Raw genomic sequence first — 20,376 nt, forward strand, 5'->3', positions numbered from 1 at the left:
AGAGGGTTGGCAAGGGTTTTCTTTTGTGATAAAAAGAGGCAAAAAGAGGAAATGTCCCTTCAGGCACTGATGTATCAGTTTGTGAAATTGAAAGATGCACCTGTTGTTGTGCAAAGAGGGACAAGCCTGAAGACAGACTTATCACCTTGGCTGAGCAGAAAGGCAGATAGTGCCTGAGTCTCCCTGACACTGAACAATCATTGAACACCTAGCCTCTGTTTCTCTAGCCATAAAAAGCAATAAATGTATTGTTTAAGCCACACTGACTTGGGAATTCAGTTACTTGCAGCTTAAAGCATTCTAATAGATACATTTCTACAAAGAAGATACTTTCCTCAGGCAATGTCATGTTTTCTCCATGCTGCTGCTGCTATTATGTTCTGCTCATGTGCATACTTAGGAATTATCTTTAAGTATATTCTTATGTGTTTTTTCTATCCCCATGATTGCAAACTCGGGTATATATTCATCTCTGGGTATTTCACCCACTGTATAGTTTCATGACCCCAAACCTCAATCTCAAACTGAGGCACACTGGGCTTCCCTGGTGGTGCAGTGGTTGAGAGTCCGCCTGCCGATGCAGGGGACATGGGTTAGTGCCCCAGTCCGGGAAGATCCCACATGCCGTGGAGCAGCTGGGCCCATGAGCCATGGCCGCTGAGCCTGCGCGTCCAGAGCCTGTGCTCCACAACGGGAGAGGCCACAACGGTGAGAGGCCCGCGTACCGCAAAAAAAAAACAAAAAAAAAACAAAAAAACAAACAAACAAAAAAACCTGAGACACACTGAGTGTTCTATCACCATATTGTTACTAAATCCATCTTCCACTGGAGGATGTAAGAATAGAATCTGTGTTATGTTTCGTGAGGTGGAATCAGTGTAGTACAATGTTTTAAAGCATGTAATTTTAAATTAAGATGCCCGAGTTAGTTTCATGACGTTTCACTAGTCCTTGGACCTTGATTATGCTACTTGGCCTCTACCAGTCCTGGATCCTTTTCCCTTTAAAGAAAATAATAACTGTAGCTATCTCACTTTTTCACTTTGTGTATTAAGATTAGTTAATACATGGAAGCACTTAAAACAGATAAACAGAAAGTACCCAATAAGAGTTAAATATTATTATTATGAGAACTAAAGTAGAGGATTTATAGTTGCTATTTTATAAACTCAATGGGCTTTAATCAAAGTATTGTGCAGTATAAGAGTTTAATTTTTAAGTAGAAGATAGAAATAACTGGCCATACACGTGATAAAAACAATCTATAGTGTTTCTTGCAGTGCTTAGTGAATTTTCCTCTCACAGCTGTTCTGTTTACAGTAGAACACAGTTTCCATTTTTCTCCAAAGCAGCCATTTGTCTCTGCCTCAAGATAGTCACACATAAGTCCTTCTACTCTAACTACAAGTGTCCAATCATTATAACCTTATTTTTGAAATGTAACATACATGCATTGAAGTGCAAAAATCTTAAGTGTACAGCTCAATGAAATTTTACAAAGTTAACACACTGTGTGAAAACCACTGGGATCCAGATAGAGAACATAACCATCTTCTAGAAGTTTCCTTTGTGCCTCCTTCTTGGTGCATTCTCCCCAAAGGTAAGTAATATTCTAATTTCTTACCCAAAATTGGTTTTAATCTTTATGTGCATGGAATCATACAGGAGACAATTTCATTGTCTGGCTTCTTTTTTTTTTTTTTTGCGGTACGCGGGCCTCTCACTGTTGTGGTCTCTCCCGTTGCGGAGCACAGGCTCCGGACGCGCAGGCTCAGCGGCCATGGCTCACGGTCCCAGCCGCTCCGCGGCCTGTGGGATCTTCCCGGACCGGGGCACGAACCCATCGGCAGGCGGACTCTCAACCACTGCGCCACCAGGGAAGCCCCCATTGTCTGGCTTCTTTTGTATCTTGTTTCTTTCATTCAATATGTCCGCAAGATTCATCCATGTTGTTGTACATAGCAATACTTTGCTCTTTTACTTATATTTTATGAGCCTTCTACAATTTTTCTACCCATTCTGTTGTTGAATTTTAATAGTCCTGTTTAGGACTTAATGCTGCTAAGGACATTCCTGTACATGCCTTTTTGTACACATATTCACACCTTTTTTATTGGCTGTATAGCTTGGAGTAGAACTTCTGGGTACTAACATATACTTATGTACAATTTAAGTAGGTAAATTGAGTTGTATACATTTTTCTTATTGAATTGTAAGAATCTTTTGTAAGTGTTGTGAATATGTCCTTTTTAAATGTAAAGTATATTATAAATTTCTTATTCATTTCATTTTTTTGCCTTTTCACTCTGTTAATCATGTCTCTTGATGAACAGAATGTCCTAATTTTAATGAAGTTCAATTTTTCAATCTTTTCCTTTATGGTTAGTGATGTGTAAGACCTGTTGGATAAATATTTGCCTATCCCAAAGTCATGAAGAAAAATCTCCTATGTTATCTTCTAACTTTATTATTTTATGTTTTTGATCCGTCTGGAATGGGTTTTTATGTTATGACAAGGGAGTAATTGAGTTTTTATAGAAAGATTTCAGAGATTATATTAAAAGCCTGCATATCTTATAAGCATCACTATAAAACTCTTCGTGAATTTGTTCTGGAAAAGAGGTAAATTTCAGAATTAAGGGATAGAAAAATGTCTTTGTTCTTTAATCTAGAGTTACGATGCTTTAATCAGATTATTTAGAAATGCAAGTGCTGAGATCCATGTTGATGCCATAACCTGAAAATTCCTTAATCTGTCCCCTGATGTAAAGGAAAGTAATTATTTTAAGCTTCTTTTTAGATTTGCAGAGGACCTATTTTGTCATCCATTTGAAGTTTGACTGATCTGCAATCACTAAATGCAATGATTCATTTTTAAGTTATCTACTACCACCAATACTGCTTCTACGCGTTTGAAAAAAAACATGTTCAATAATTTCTGTGCACGCTTCTGTGCCTTTCTTGGTAAAGTTCTCACTGGTTGAAGTTTCTTCCATTCATTCTCTTCTGAATATTCACACTCTAACCATTCTCCACAAAGAAAATCACTGATCCAGTCAACCATTTTCTCTATTTTATTTTCCTCTAAATCTTATCACTTTCTATTATATAAATTATGGCTAGTCCTATATTTTCTTAGCTCTCCAACAATGCTAAAACCTCCTTGAGAAAAGAGATCATGTTTATGTGACCTCTGTATTACTTACAATATATGTTAAATGAACAATTGAATTTGGATTTTTGAAATATTCTTATTGACCAGAAAAGTACACACATGTCTCTGGATGTACAAGCTTGTAGGCAGGAACACAAGAATACACAATGCAAACAAAGCTCCACATCATGCTGGAGATGACTTTCACCTAGAGATTTTTCTTTTTTTTTTTTTTTTTGCGGTACACGGGCCTCTCACTGTTGTGGCCTCTCCCGTTGCGGAGCACAGGCTCCGGACACACAGGCTCAGCGGCCATGGCTCGCGGGCCCAGCCGCTCCACGGCATGTGGGATCTTCCCGGACCGGGAACCCGTGTCCCCTGCATCGGCAGGCGGACTCTGAACCACTGCGCCACCAGGGAATCCCCTGCATGTCTTTTTATGACGATCTGGCACGTGTGTATTGTTAGCATCTGCAGCATTGCAGATTACAGCATCAGCTGTAGATGCAAAACTGAAAAGAGCTATTCATTGATATAAAAAACTCCATCCCGGTTGAAATATTATATTTTAATTTCTGTAAATCAGAATATCCACAACAGTAGGCAATGCTGGAAACGTTTGAAATTGAAGAAGTGTCTCTGAAGTACATTCAGGGTGGCATGAGGACTCTGGCTGCAGCTTCATCTTTTGATGATCACTTCTCTTTCTAGATCTGCAGAAGTGCTTCACAATGTGCCTGGGTTAGAGGTTGCCTTTCAGGTTTACTGGGAAGGGCTGTTGAAAGGCAGGCATGATAAAAGGAAAAGTATCTACCCTTTCATCTACAGCATTAATGTCAGAGACAGGCTTTTCATCCTAATAAAAGGAGGATAAAAACTTTCTCAACTACCATTAGCTAACCCATGAAGAAATAGTTGGCAAAAACCCTGCAGCCCACTTTTAATGACAATTTTAAGGAACCATATTTAACAAAAGTGGAAAAATGAAAATCCCTGATGTTCTTCTGCAAATACAACATCCACAATTAAATGATTTTTATATAATTATAAAATATAAAAATTATATATATGTAAATGTGTAGATAGTAATTGAATGTTAAGCATTATTTCACTAGATAACAAGAGAGATTAAGAAAATTTAATTTTAGTTAGGTAAGTTGTAGGGAAACACACTGCAAATATGGAAGAAAATGTGCTACTGTTTACTTGCTATATGTTACCTTTAGGTATTCTGCTAGAATAAGCACAAGAATTAACAGAGATTTTCAAAATGCTTTGGAATTAAAAGAAAAGAAAATGAAATAACTACCAAATACCGGTTTTTGTAAATCATAACTTTATAAATAATAAACAGAGCACATGGACAAATAGGAAATATACTTAAATAAACAGCGTTCACAAACAGATCTGAAACATTCATAACCTCAATACTGTGTAACTGCACTGTTCACAGAAGGTATTCTGGTCCTGTCTTGCTTCGTGCTGTTCCCTTAACTGGGGTACCAACTCTTGGCATTTCACTGCCTCCTGAATATTCCTGTCCTTGTGCTCTTTGCCCAAATTCTGCCCCAAATTATAACATCATCCTCAATTGCTGCATGTACCTCTCTGCCCCTTCCTTTCAAGTTTTCATCACAAATCCTAACTCTTTCAAGAAATTGTCCTAATTGTCCTTATATAGAAGTGTTCTAGCTATACTCTTAGATTTCCGTAGACCCTAAAACATGGAAAGAAAATGAAGGTTGAGAGCAAGAACGTGTTTTTTAGACTTGAGAAGACACTATTCTTAAAGTGGAAGGTTTAATTACACTGATGATCCAGATATTTGGATCTTTTAAAATATAAACTCTTTTATATAAAAGAAATACATAGCAAACTATATTCAGAAGAAGCTTATAATATAGAATTTAATTTCATATATACTTTCTAGAGTTTAGGTATAAAAATGTGACATTTTAGGTATAAAAATGGAAGTCGGTTTTCATTATGTTTTAAACATTCATTGAAAACACACATATTCCAGCTGGTGTTATATTGAATTACAGTTGACCCTAAACAATAAGTACCAGTCCACTTATACACAGCTTTTTTCAATAAATAAGTATTACGTACCACACAATCGGGGTTGGTTGAATTGTGGATTGGAAGGGCCGACTGGAAAGTTACACAAGGATTTTTGACTGTATGAAGTGGGGTTGCGGGGCCTTAAGCCCCAAGTTGTTCAAGGGTCAACTGTATTTGCCTACAAATCTTTCTCTTACCATTGACTTTGACCTTGGCCATGTGACTTGCTTTGCTCAACAGACTCATACTTTTATGAGTAAAAGCTAAGACTTTTGGAGGCATCTTCTTGGAGTTTCTGCCTCCTGTCATGAGGAGAGCATGGCCAGGTGGCCATTGGTCCTTTAGTTCAGGTAGGACTGAACCAGTCTAAACCCTGGGATCCAGCTGAGACCAGAGCCAACTTGTCAGATTCCCTAGACACTCAATAAATATTTCTATAACCCCCAAGATTTTAATGTTGAGTGCTTCACAAAACTATCACAACAAAAGACTGACTGATACATACCTTTATATTTAACATATCAACATTATAACGACCCTGTGAAACACATATTACTGATGTTCAGAAAGATAAAGTGACCTGCGCAGCATTTGATGGTAAATCTTTTCCTCAGAGCTAATGTGCTTACCATGACATCTCTCTCTCTGCCATCACTTCTGCCCCAGCCCACTGCTTCTTTCTCTTTCCAGTGCAAGTAAAGAATCTTTAGAAAATGCAAAAATTGGAAGTAGGGAACAGGAGTTAAGAAGTAGCAAACTAATAGAAAACATGTGCGCCAAGCATTTTGTTTTGAAGTTTCTAAAGTTTGTTCATGGCTAAATACCCTCATCTGTGACTTTTAACATTTGAGAACATTTCTGTGAGCCTTGGCAAAATGCTCATTGATGTATCTTAACAAAATAACAAATACACATAAGTAGTGGTGTCTACATGATCTGACCAGTAGGAGTAAATAAGGATGAAATGTATCATGATATTCCATAATTATCTAGAGTGAGAGATTGCTCTTCCTTTGAAAAATCGTATCACTTCTCTAAACAATTTCTTGACTTAAAAATTTGCTAGGTGGGCTTCCCTGGTGGTGCAGTGGTTGAGAGTCCGCCTGCTGATGCAGGGGACATGGGTTCGTGCCCCGGTCCAGGAAGATCCCACATGCCGTGGAGCGGCTGGGCCCGTGAGCCATGGCCGCTGAGTCTGCATGTCCGGAGCCTGTGCTCCGCAACGGGAGAGGCCACAACGGTGAGAGGCCCGTGTACTGCAAAAAAAAAAAAAAAAAAAAAAAAAAATTGCTAGGTAAATTTCTGTTTCAGTCAACTCCAGGATAATCTTATATTTTAAGAAATAATAATGTTATATATATTTTAAATATCATAGTTTTGTCCATGATAGAAAAACAGCCTTGAAAGACTGTTTCAATCCTGAGTGGGATTCTTGAGTTTGGAAGGGACTGATGGTGGAAAAAAGTATATTCACTTGAATGAAGAAATGAACAACAGGAAGTGTATAGGCTCAAATACAAGGTAAGGCATGTTTCTTGATACTGGAAAAGGGAAAATGAAGTACAAAGGCTTTCTGCCCTCAACAGTATTATATAAAGGAAGTTATGTCCTGAAAAGCAGGGTCATGCTTGTGCCAGGAAGGAAGAAGTAGGTGTGCATGTTTTGAGATGTGAAGAATGGCTGTTGTCCAGATGGCAGGCAGGGCGGCTGAAGAAGGAATCAGAAGAATTCAAGACACGTTTCTCGTTTTGCCAAAGTAGCAGTCTCTCCAAGTTTATTCAAGATCTAATACTTTAAATGTGAGCTGAAACTGTAACTTTAATTATACATTTGGAATATTTGAAAATTAAGATTGCCTGTAGTTACAAGAAGAACACCTGGAAAGGAATATGTAAGAAAAAAATGTTACTTCTGCAAATCCCATAAGACGGATTCAATTTCTATTTTAAATTAATAGCTTATCTGTTAGTGACAATTCAGCTCACAGACCATCTATTAATAAGATGAAGCACTGCTCCCACATGTTGAACAAATTGCCTTTGCTTTATCAGACCAGGTTTCCTGCTCCACTTTTGGCTTCTGACAATTTGTTTTAAGTCTGCCCTTGGCTTGCTTTGTTAAACCAAAGGATAGGAACAGAATTGAAGGGATGCAAACATGAAGAAAAAGAATTCAAAGTTATACAATATACCTTTTCTTCCACTGTTTGCCTTTTTACAATTCTATCCACTCTTCCCTTTTATACGATCTCTTTTAAAAGACAACTTCTTTTTGTGAAGTTCCATTTTACTTTTAACATTAATGTGTTTATATTTTAAACATGCATTTAGTTAAGAATCATTTTTGGGGAGAATTTTTTTAGCTATTTACCTTGGTAAAATATACCTTACTATTGTGGCACAACCCCGGCGTCACTGTACTACTGTGGCTGTCTAAGGGAGAATATAATATCCTTAAACAGAAGTAGCTCTGTCTTGGCATTTCATGAATACTCAGTAATTATGACTTACTGATTCGTAAGTATACATGACTTTGGTTGCTTTCCATTGGTAATCAACATCATGAAAATACCTACAGAGAGCTTCAACAAACCCCTGAAATGTATTTTATTCATTAGTTTAGTTTTCACTTACCCTAATGATATATTAAAAAGCATATTAAAAGAATTTTCTTTACTTGTGTTTATTGAAAAGTAAAAAACATTCACTATTGTTTATGCATATACATTTACTAAGCCAAATTATTGGCAAAACTTTGTCAATTTTTAAAAATTAAAATTCTCTAATTTAAAAGAGTTTTCTGCCAGGAAAACGCCATAATTTGGTCTGTTCTCAAATGCAAGAATCATGTCTTTCATGACTATGAGAAAAGACTGGAAGCCGAAGGTCAGTCTAGGCTTGAGGTTTAACCCCTGGAGATAATATCTCAGAAGACAAAAGGGTTCAAGATTTCATTTCAGTATTGTACTCATTTACTTAAATATGGCAAATTTAAAGGCCATCATGCCTGCTAAGGACAACTAACGACATCGGTTCCGTATTCTGAGGTAATATTTCCACCTATTTTGTCAACTTTACTAAGACTATTTTCTTTTTAATTCATAGCTATTTCCAGATTTCTAGTACAATAAATCATCTTTTCTTCTGGATTCAAGTCTGATAGAGTCATAGTTTAACTGATGTATAAGAATGAGTTCAAAAGAATGGAGGGCTCAGTACACATGGACATTTTCTATACCTTGTCATTTTTTATAGATGAAGTATCCCTTTTCTAAAAGAGGAATACGTTTACAAATAAAATCCAGTCAATCAACATTGTTTTTATTCTGTGTAAAAGTTGAATGGTTAGAACTCTAAACAGTGCACCTTCCATGTGATTGAGCTTCTAAAGGAATTATTATGCTAATTGGATGAAATCTAAGTATGGGTCCTCAAAGCTGCATCAGATGAGGTTCTCAGGCATGCCTTGACAGTGATGGCCTTTTGACGATTATCAAAACCAGACAACTCACCTGCCACAGGTGCTCATAGTATAAGGAGAAGGCAGGGAAACATCACTGGGAAATACAGTTTTTAATGAGATTGATGGTTGAACTGTCTGACTATAAAACTGGAGCCAATGGGTTCCACTTTATTACTCTATCTAGGTGGAAGGCTTTCAGATATATTTTAACTGTTTTTTTACTGAGCCTAGTTTATGAGGGTAAAACTTTCATGAATGTATGAGGATTTCAATTCTTTCCATATAGCAAAATCATATTCTTTTTAATTTCTGAACCCAAAGCATGATAAAGTACATCTACACAGACACTAACTCTCCCAAACTAACTCTCTAACAAACCTTGAAGAAGTGAAATGATTCCAGCTGCAAATTCAAAAGATTTTGGAATTTTGGATCTTGGAAAAAGTAGCAAACAATTCTAGTCATGACCCAAAGGAGATAACTTGAGTGAGCTTTTCTCTTCTGGTCAAGACACAAAAAGATGAGGTATTAGAAAAAGCAATGCTTACTACCACATGTTGGAGCAGCATGGTTGGCAAAGCTTGGTGGAATTTGTTTTAAAAAGGAACACTTCCAGTAGGTTTTCTACGATTCTATCTCTCCAAGCTCACCTTTTTTTTTTTCAGGGATCACATCCATAAGTGCACACCAGGATTAGTAATGTGGAAGCTCAGCTGGATCCTTGTCATGTGTCTTTTTTAAAAGATTTAAATACCCATTAGAGTGGTCAGTAAGTCAACAAGTCATTCACTAAGTTGACAAGGAGTCAATCTTTATAAATAGCAACCCATGATGATTTATGCACAATGGAAGTTAGGAAGCTAAAGATCTCTAAGTGTGGCCTAAAGGAAAAGTAGCAAATGTTGTTCACATGGTTGGCTACAGAGCCTCTTGTTAGTTACATGCTATTAACAAAGTCCTTTCTACCTGTCATTAAAAATGCTTTCTGGTTCAGGGATTGACTGTTTGACCAATGGGTTAGAACACAATAAAACCACACCTATTTGGAAACTTGGTATATAGCAAGTGTGGTATTATAAAGGGGTGGGACTGGATCATTCAATAAATTGCACTGTGAAAAATCATTTTCATTGTGAAAAAATGAAATTCTATACTTATTTCATATCACAAACAAAAACAGTATCAGTTTTATTAAAGACATGAGGGGGGCTTGAAATTTGTAGAATAAATATAAGTGAAATAGCTTTTTAATACCAGGTGAGGAAAGAATTTCTTAAACAAAATAGAAAAACCACAATACCCAAAAGAAAACTTGATGTATTTAATTATGATAATAACTAATAGCTTTGATATGATAAAAGAACAATTAAAAAATTTAAAAACAAACCACAGATTCAAAGAAGGTGATTGTAACTCATATACCTGACAGATTTGTATTCAGAATAAGCAAAGAAACTCAAAAATTATTAATAAAAACACAAACCACCCAACCAGAGAAAATGACCAAGGAACAGAATTTAAAAATTGAGTGGATAATAAACTTATGAATTTTATTACCTCATTAGTAATGAGGAAAATGCAAATTAAAATAATAAATACCAGTTTTAAACCATCATGTTGACAATATTAATATATGACCAGGATGCAGAAAAAGAGGGACTGTTATACTGACACTATCGGGACTTACTGTATGCCAGAAACTCTGCTGAGCACATACCATTACTGATACAAATTTAAATATGGATAAAGAAATTATAAAACATGCATGGGAATGACATATACCAGCTTAGAGTAGAGGTTGCCTTTAGGAGTGATGTTAGAAGAATGTAGTCAGGGAATACAGTTCCAAAGAAGGTTTGTTTGCCTCTGTCTGTTACCTTTTAAATTGGAAGAGAGAGACAGAGAGAAGGAAAGTCAGAGAGAGAAACAGAGAGAGACAGAGAGATATGAGTCAAGACGGTAGTTGGTAGATTGTGTGCCTTCTGCAGCCTCCTTACCTCTGTCCTTTAGCAGTCACATCCCAGGACTCACGTTCTTAGTATCTCTATAAATGCTCTCAGCAAGTTGAGATAATTATTATTCTACTTAACGTACAATAAAACAGAAACTAGAAGATGTTAACGGACTCATAGCTAGCAACTGGGGGAGCCATGATTAGAACCCAGATCTGATATGTTCCAAACTTTCTTTGGCAAGTCATTCTACCAACTAACAGGGAGCCAGGGGACACACTTGTAGGCAACATCTGCGGCACAGCGGAAAGGCGTGGTGTGGAGTTCAGACAAAGAAGTCCAGTCCAAGCACTGCCATTTTTGAGCAGCATGAACTCAGAAGAGTCGCAGAAGCTCTCTGAGGCTCTCTGAATCTTAGTTTATCCATCTCTAAAAAAAGATCCACCTATTGCAAAGAGTTGTGAGAGTCAAATGTGATGCTAAATACAATGAACTTTATCAGTACTAAGAGATGGACAATGTCCTTTAGAATAAGGAACAATTTCTGATTAGGAATTAGCAATCCCCACATCCCCATGGCCTAGCACAGTGTATGCATTTGCTAAGCATTCAATGAGTGCTTGTTGATGGGGATGTTGACTGGTCCACACAGAAACCTAGAAGCCAACCAGAACTGACAGCTCTCTGTGGAAGTTCCTGTAAATGTGTTACCCTGCAAAGGAGTAGAGGATCCCAGGCTGACATATATGGGTTTGTTATTAATAGTCATTCTAATGGAAAGGAAGTAGAAGCACACTAGGATGTCTTGCAGGGAGACTCTTAGGGTCCCAGAGAGAGAAGCAAAAACAAGACCAGAAGAATATGCATATCAGGCACTTACTTGCTTTACTTCTTGCCTACTCCTGATTGGAGAAAATGCAGTCTATAAAGTTGTGGGCAGGAAAAAATGACTTAGTTATGAAAAGACGCTTGGTAAAAGATGTCCAGGTTCTGACAGCAAGCATCTGGTTCACCAGCTATAGTCAGGAGTCCACCTGTACTCTGAGTCAGGGCCCGAGTCAGCTTTTGTGACAAAGGTATCAGCTTAGACAAATATCAAGACCCTCTTTAAGAAAAGGAAAACAAAATTATGAAAGAAAATCATTCAATGTTGCTTATTTTCTTCAAAATGAGACAATACAGTAGAAGACAGCAAAATGCAATTTAAAAAAAGCTAACAAACACTAATATCACAAAATCTAGGAAAATATCATGATGTATTTATCAATTACTACATGAAATCTTTCAGTACATAATCTTTTAGCCACTGGATGCATAGTCTTTGATTGCCTCTTCATATGACAGCAATCTTTCAATATTTCCTAAAGACATAATAGAAAGATATTTAGTCTTTCCTCCAGCATGATTGATCAAAGAAGCCATTTCTAATACAGACAGCTAGCAATAACAACTATATCTAGAAGAGATCCTGAGCTACATAAATCTACCCTGCCTATACTAAACTAGATGGATAACTGCTCAACTCAAGTTCTCCTTACCCAACACTCCCTGGGGCCATTTCAACATCACCCTAGATGATGAGCAACCTAGATGTCCATCAACAGATGGATGGTTGGAGGGGATGTGGTGCATATATACAACAGAATATTGCTCAGCCATTAGGAAGAAAGGAATGATGCCATTTGCGGCAGCATGGGTAGACCTGGAGATTACCATGCTGAGTGGGGTGGGTCCGGCAGAGAAAGACAAGTGTCACATGATGTTGCTTATGTGTGGAATATTAAAAAAATGATGCAGGTGCACATCACCCTGCAGGAGGTAAAGTGTGATCTAGGTGAGTTCTTAACTCATCAAAATACAAGATTTTGCAAATTTTACAAAAACACAGTACCCTGTGAACATATTGCTAGTGCCTTTTCTGAGGTACGGCAAAGGCCCGCGCGGATGATGGACCCTGAAGCTTGCTCTTCATCTACTTCAGCTAATCTGCCTCTACTCAGTTTACCCTCTGCCCACTAAGACATGCCAAGGGAGTTCAAAGTCAGGAAGTTGGTAATAAAGGGCTGGGGAGAGGAGGAGCTTCCCTCCCTGTCCTGTGAGTTCCTGTTGGCATTGTAATAACCTTAGTTGTCAAGTCTCCCTGAAAACTGGCCAGAATTTCAAGTTTCCTCGCCAGTGGAAATTGTAGAAAAGAACTCCACCTTCCCGCCAAAGCTCATGCTCTTTCACTGTTAAAGAAATTAGACCCCAAATGGCATTTCATTGATGTTTAAAGTAACTTAGCCTGACAGAAACGGCTTTTATTATCTTTGGAGAGAATTTCATTACTCCACAATAAGGTATTAGGAAGATGCTTCAACACTGAGACTAGAAAGATCTGACTGGCACTATGAAAGCTCTGTGTTACTAAACTGCACGCTGAAGGGGAGCTATGAATGTAACGTGTGAATTCGATTGACTGTTGGGTCACCATTAATATTTCTTTGCATGTGCTACATGGAACCCTGGCAGTTCAAAGAATCATTGCCTGCCTAGGTTACCCTCCTGGAGTGACATAACATATAGGCTGTTTAACCAGAGGGCATATTTGGCATAGAAGAAAACAGGGCTTAATGTGAAATTCAGCTTATTGCCTTTCCATCCAGGCCACAAGGAAGAGGGAGCTGGAGGTTCAGATGGGGACAGCTTCAAAAGGCAACTAAAAAAATAAAATAAAAAACCCTTAAAACCAAACCACAGCCATGCTCACACTAACCTGGCCCTGTGGACCTCTAATTCCAGTAACACCCTTGGATCGTATCCATTCTTCCCAAGGCTCTCTCCCAAGACTGAATGAGTGGAGGAGAGACTTTTTGCTCAAAAGAGACACTGAAGAACAGATTCAGCAATATGGCAAAGCATATTCCTGTGGACAGAGGAGCCCTGTGAACAGCTATAAAGGGGAGATTAGTCCTTCCTTGTTCACAGGCCTTAGGTTGATAGTTTATCCATGATATCGAGTCACCAAAATTCACCTTTCCTCAATAGAGTAGAACCTCTGAAAAACTCAGTTCTGCATTTAAATATAACAGGTGCAGTTTATGTTACTCCTGTATATTCATGATTCTATATTTCATATGTTTTCCGTAATTCTAATATGTAACATAGGCAATTCCTTATTTTAAAGGCATAAACAGAGAAATTTAATCTCAAAAGCATCTTATCTACCAGGGACAACAGTCTAGGTATGAAGCAAACCATCTGAAATAAATATTTTCCTCATTATTCAAGTTGAAAAATAATTGTTGACACATTTTTGGACAAGGTCATCTAAGACAAAATGTTGAATATTATAATTGGCAATGAAAAGTGAAAAAAGAAGGGAAAACTTATATCTGATATCATCCCTTTCTTCTAATCTTTGAATGGCTAGTCCAAAATAAATTTATATCAGCCATTAATCCATTATATTTTTGTTATACTTTTAAGATACTGCAAAAACAAGAAGTAAATATCAAAAACATGGTCCAACATTGCTTAATCTGTGAATAGTTAAATAATAAAAATTGCATCCGGGCAGTGGAAAAAAGAAATGACGAGCAATAACTACTTTAAGGTCATTAAGCTATCTTTTGACATTCTCTTTCTTCTATGGTTCCATCTTAATTTTAACAATAACTTATTTAGTTTCTTCACAAAAGGGAGGTAATTGAAAAGTGATTTGTTCTCAAAATGTATTGCAGTTTCTTAATACAATTTAGAAACTCTAATTTTTCTTACCTTTTATTTAAATACATAATAAAATTTAAAATACCAAACACATTCACGTAAAACTGTACTGAGTTTTCAAAGCTTTCATGCTTATACAAATTCTAGAAAGGTAGACAGATGAAACATTTAGAGACTAGATAGATTGCTCCCTCTTCTGGTAACTCAGTATATTTCAAACATAAAATGTTGAACATGTGGCATTTGGTTTAGGGTAGTTTTAGTCTTTGAGAGAAATAAATGTTACTATAAACTATTTAAAATAGATTACGATTAATTAGAAGAGTTCCCAAGCTAAGACCTTAGATGATAGATTTAAAATAGGATCTCTGAGGGCTAAAGTTAAGTTTTTTGTTTTTTGTATTTTTTTGTCTTTGGTAAGTAGTGAAATTCTTTTACCCTAAAAACACTTCAAGTATTCCCTGACCACTACCCTTGTGTATAATTACTATTCAGATTGAAATTTGAGATGTCTGGTAAGCACTGTATTGGGGTGGAGGGAGGAACCCACTGAAGCAGAAATATGCTTTTCGGCTCATTTATAAAGAGGTCCAAAAGAAGGTACTATATGAAGATTCACTTTCCTCTTTGGTTTTGTTTGTTTAATTTTGCCTCTTGGTCAGCAGCGCATATTAGGGAGTGGGGATCAGGTGACAGAACATGTTACAATCAAAGGAAAGCAAACCAGGCACTTTGGTACAAATGATGAAAATAAAATTTTGTTATTTTCTTCTTCCTCTGTCTTGTTCCACTTGGTCATTACTGACAGTCATTTATTTATAAATGGATTGTGTCTAAAGTCAATTTGTAAATCACTGATTTGGAATTTGTAAGTTTTTTTTTTTCTTCCAGAGAACCAAGGCTGTCAATTGTTAGTTGTTAGTCCCTTTCCTAGTTATTAAAAAGTCTAAAAAACGTGTAATGTAGGAGAAAAGATAAATTATTACTTTACCATCTAGTATAAAGAGGGAAAGTCTTTCAGGGAATACCTTGAGAGACTCCTTTGAAGGAGGAAAAGCTATAGCCCGGAGGATTTAGTTTGCAAGGAAGCACCAGATTGGAAGTGTGCTGTATGCTGAGAAATAAGGAAACTGAGAGAATAATAAGAGAAAGCCCAGGCAGCATGGCAGAAGACCAGAACCTTGGGGAGAGGTGATCTAAGTGACCATCCCAGAGTCAGCAGAATAAAGAACTTCTGAGAAAGCGACGTCTTATTTTGTAAAACCCCGTTGTCTTCTCCAACCTTGTTCTAAAGTAGTGAGAAAGCTGGCGCCCTCTAGAGGACCATTCTTGAAATTTGTTAGAGTTTTGCGTTTGGGGAATTATTTAGTTTCAAGGTTTGTTTGGGGAGTGGGGAAGATGTTTGTGGCCTGGTGTAGCCCGTGGCCAGTGATACTAGACAACCACGGAGAAGGAGGGGGAGAAGGGGGAGGGAGAGGTGAAAGAGACAGGGGAGAAGAGCGAGGCGAGAGGGGAAGGGGAGAAAGACAAGAAGAAAGGAATATGAATTTCAAATATATATATGTGTTTGTGTGTTTGTATGTGTATATATACATATGTATGCCTTTAGCCATTATTTTCAAATGTCAAATATAAAACTGTGGTAAAGAAAACACTCAACTGAATACTTGAAAGTAAAATTAGCTCGCAAATGGACCGTTCATAGTGTACCTACTCTGTCAATACATTTTTTTCCCCTAATGAAACGAAGAAAACCGTCACAATTAAATAAACATTCTACAAAGAAACAGTTTTGAAGTTGGCAAAAATATATCACACTTCTAAGATTTTAAGGAAAATTTTGAAAATTGTAAACACAGTAACTGGAGTATTAAAAAGAAACTCATTAAAAGAATAAAGTTCTGGTTGACAATTACAGAATAGCACAGATGATAACGCTGTCAGGAGCCATGCACTGCTGGAGAAATTTTAATATTACAATTGTAAGCGAGGTTATTATACCATGTTGGAGAGAAACACCAGTGATACAATTTCTATGTTTCTTTTATAGTGTTTTGTTAAATATTTGATATTATTGTTAATTTTGGATTCCATAAAAACTAAACATCAGAATTAAAATATTAAATGGTATGACAAAGGTTTTTATGCATTTTAAAAGTTCAGTTTCCTCTAAATCTGTAATGATGTGCACTAGATTTCATTAAAGTGAATAGAATTATCTGGTTCATCAACCAATTAAAGTTACTTTAAAAGTTTCCTTGCTGACCTAGAGCTTTCACAGTGTTTGTCTTTTGAGATAGTTAGATTATATATATATATATAAATATCTTGTACTTATTTGGAGGCTATTAAATAAATATGCTGCTTGGACTTTAAAATTCTTATGAATTTAATATTGGAGATTGGTATATTAATTAATTTGAAATAAAGATGGAATGCACTAGGCAACTTCTTTTTTTGTAGTACGCGGGCCTCTCACTACTGTGGCCTCTCCCGTTGCGGAACACAGGCTCCGGACGCGCACGCTCAGCGGCCATGGCTCACGGGCCCAGCCGCTCCGCGGCATGTGGGATCTTCCCGGACCGGGGCACAAACCCGTGTCCTCTGCATCGGCAGGAGGACTCTCAACCAGTGTGCCACCGGGGAAGCCCTAGCCAACTTTTGAAGAAAGATTTAATTGAAAATAAAAGATGACCTTGAGAGCAAAGTTGAATTACCAAACATTTGAATCTAGTGAAGGCGTTCATGCACACGGTTTTTGGAGAGAAGAATAATTATTATGGCTTTTTCAATTGAACAGTAGCTGAAGAGACTTTCACTTAATAGTGCAGTTACAGCAAAAGTAATGAAACTAAGTATGTATCATAGAGGTGATTTCAGACTCCTTTCTTTATGTGAATGAAATCTTAAGTTATCAGAGACATGGAAAATGCAAAGATTTCATGAGGATTTCATTATTAATGATTTCATTATTATTAATTAATTATTAATGAAGTTAATAAATGTTTAAAAATACCATAGCATTGTTATACTAAATATTTTACATTTATTATAGCACAATGGTAAGTAATTTAATTTGTTGAAATTTCATATTTAAAACCTGAATTTATTTTTGTCTTATCTATTGTTTTTTAATTATCTTCTGATATAGTCTGCAGAGGATTGAGATACTACTTGGATATAGAATCGTTTATTGTTTTGTCCTTGTTACAACCTGATATCTGTTTCCTATCAAATACTGAAGGTAGCGTTTTCAGGTTACTTTTGAGAACTAGAGACTTAATGGTTGCCTTGACATATGGTGGAATTTTAGATAGGAAAAAAACATTTTCTATTTTACTTATCAAAAGCCTGTTTGTATGACAAACACTTCTTTTGAAATGGCAAACATTTCTAACATCATATCAAGAGTTAGTTTGATGCTACATTTTAAAATAAAGTTCAGCTTATTTACAGGAATATCAATCATGCTTCCTTATGTCTCTCATTCAACAGTCAGTAACTTTTCTTGGCACAATATTCTTACTTCAATTAAGGTTATTTCCATCTTTCTCTTATTACATACAAATTACTCACTGATTTGTTACTATTTGTCCTAACACTTTCCTATTTCTTCTGATTGTCCTTATGCTTTTCATTCCAAGTGTTTTATTATGAATATGTTCAACAATCATCAGATTACTTCATTTCGTCTCCCAGTGTATTCAACTAAAGAATTTTTATGGATAGAAAGGCATAATTTCATTATAAATTATTTTCCTTTTATTTCTCATTGCTGTTATAATGAGAATATCACATTTATTTTTTAATCATTAAATTTTCAAGTTACTCTTAAATGATATGGGATACTCACTGGCAATAAAAGGAAACAAGCTATCAATTCACACAAAAACAAGGTAAAAAAGATAAGTCTTCATTAAGTTCTGATCAAAACCTTCCCTCATTTTATATAGTAGTCACATCCCTGGAAAATTCAGTGTATACTAAAATGGTACAAGAATATTCTGTGTTTTACTAAAAAGAAAGGTGCTAGTTCAGATAATTATAAACAGATTTTTCACTATGTGAAAATCTAGCAAGACATTTGAAAGATACACATAATCTGAAAAGAAATCTTTAAAGTGGAAGATTGTCCTGCAAATTGGGCTAGTGAACTGCTAGATTATATGAAATTTCTTTTCCACTTGTTAAAGTAATTTTATCCCCATTGTGTTTAAATTTTAAATACCTATATTTGATATGATCATGACACAGCAACGTATATAAAGTTTTAGTTGTTAACCTCAAAACTAAAAAAAGGACAATATTAGCAAAAAACTTGATGTGAAATTCCCCAGCTATCAATTTGGTTTCATACAAAGAAATTTATAAAACCTAACTAAATGATTTTTCTTTTCACAACAAGCTTTGAAACATGTCTCACTTAGCTAGTGAATCTGAACATGCACATAATGACAGATGAGTAAGCTGGCCCTTACTAACTCATCATGAAGACGCCTAGTAGTGTTTTTAGGATTAAAATTATGCTTCAAGTATTTACTACAGTGCCTGACTTACAGAAAGACACAACCAATAGTAGCTAATTATTATTGAGGATAGTTCATTTAAGGGGACTTATTTTTAAATTCTGAATGTGTTTGTTATTATTCACTGGAATATAGTGAAATCTTTTTTTTTCTTGCCCAAAGCTAGAGCAATGTGAGCAAGAAAATAACACAGATCTTGATATAACTGAACATATAAATAAGTATCCATGAGTCCACACTGATGTAAATACTTGAATAAATAAATAAATGGGAGAGAATAGACAATGTCTCTTGCAGAAGAATTACAAATAGTATCTGTGATAATCTACCCTCAAAAAGGTGGAACATAACTCCCCATTCCTTGAATATGAGCTTGTGCATAGTAATTATCTTCCAAATTGTACCGTACAGAATGAAGTATAAAAAGAGTAACTTTGGGGCTTCCCTGGTGGCGCAGTGGTTGAGAGTCCGCCTGCCGATGCAGGGGACACGGGTTCGTGCCCCGGTCCGGGAAGATCCCACATGCCGCGGAGCAGCTGGGCCCGTGAGCCATGGCCGCTGAGCCTGCGCCGAACACTACTTCAGTCACGTGATCAAGGTCAACCTCGGCAATGATAAGTCATGTTGAGTGTATGTACCCTTGATAAGATGTGATGCAAATGACACTTTACCTCTGTGGTCTTTCCCCCCCACCCCCAAATCACATAACCCCTGTCTAATCATGAGAAAAACATCAGGCAAATCTTAAATAAGGATATTCTACAAAAGACCTGACCAGTACTCCTCAAATCTGTCAATGTCCCAGTACTCCTAAAATTTGTCGATGTCATTGAAATTAAGGACAGTTTGAGAGAAACTGTCACAGCCTAAGTAGGAACCTAAGAAGACAGGATGCTAAATATAATGGGGTTTAGGAACAGATAAAGGAGATTAGGTTAAAACGCAGAAAATCAGACAAGTATAGGTTTTAATTATTAATAGTGTATCAATATCTGTTCATTGATTGTAACAAATGCACCATACTAATATAAGATGTTAATATGAGAAATTAAATGAGGAATATAGGGAATTTCTATACTGTCATCACAATTTTTTTATTGAGATATAGCTGATGTACAGTATTATATAAGTTACAGGTGTACATTTAAAAAAAATGGAAACCTGTTCTTAAATCAAATTTTTAAGAAATATCTTAAATCATAGATCTTTTTTTTCTAAATCACATAGTCGAATGAAAAGAACCAGGGCTTCTTAGAGAAATGGTGGATCAAAGATTTATATATGGTAAATGTAAGATGAACTTAGAGTGTTTGTTTTACCAGAAAGTAAGAAAGCATTCCCCTCAAAGAACTTCAGAACAACAGCAACAAAATACATACGGGAGCATGTCAAGAGGACACAGAAGCCAATGTGGAAAAGCTCCCAATTACCAAAGATGAGATAATTTAAGCAAAAACATAATGATACTATTGAGTTATAGCCCAAAGAATAAAATAAATATCCACAATCC

This window comes from Aethalodelphis obliquidens, unplaced genomic scaffold (assembly GCF_003676395.1).
Source record: "Aethalodelphis obliquidens isolate GAN/ISIS:26980383/991018 unplaced genomic scaffold, ASM367639v1 scaffold33, whole genome shotgun sequence".
Classification (NCBI taxonomy): Eukaryota; Metazoa; Chordata; class Mammalia; order Artiodactyla; family Delphinidae; genus Aethalodelphis; species Aethalodelphis obliquidens.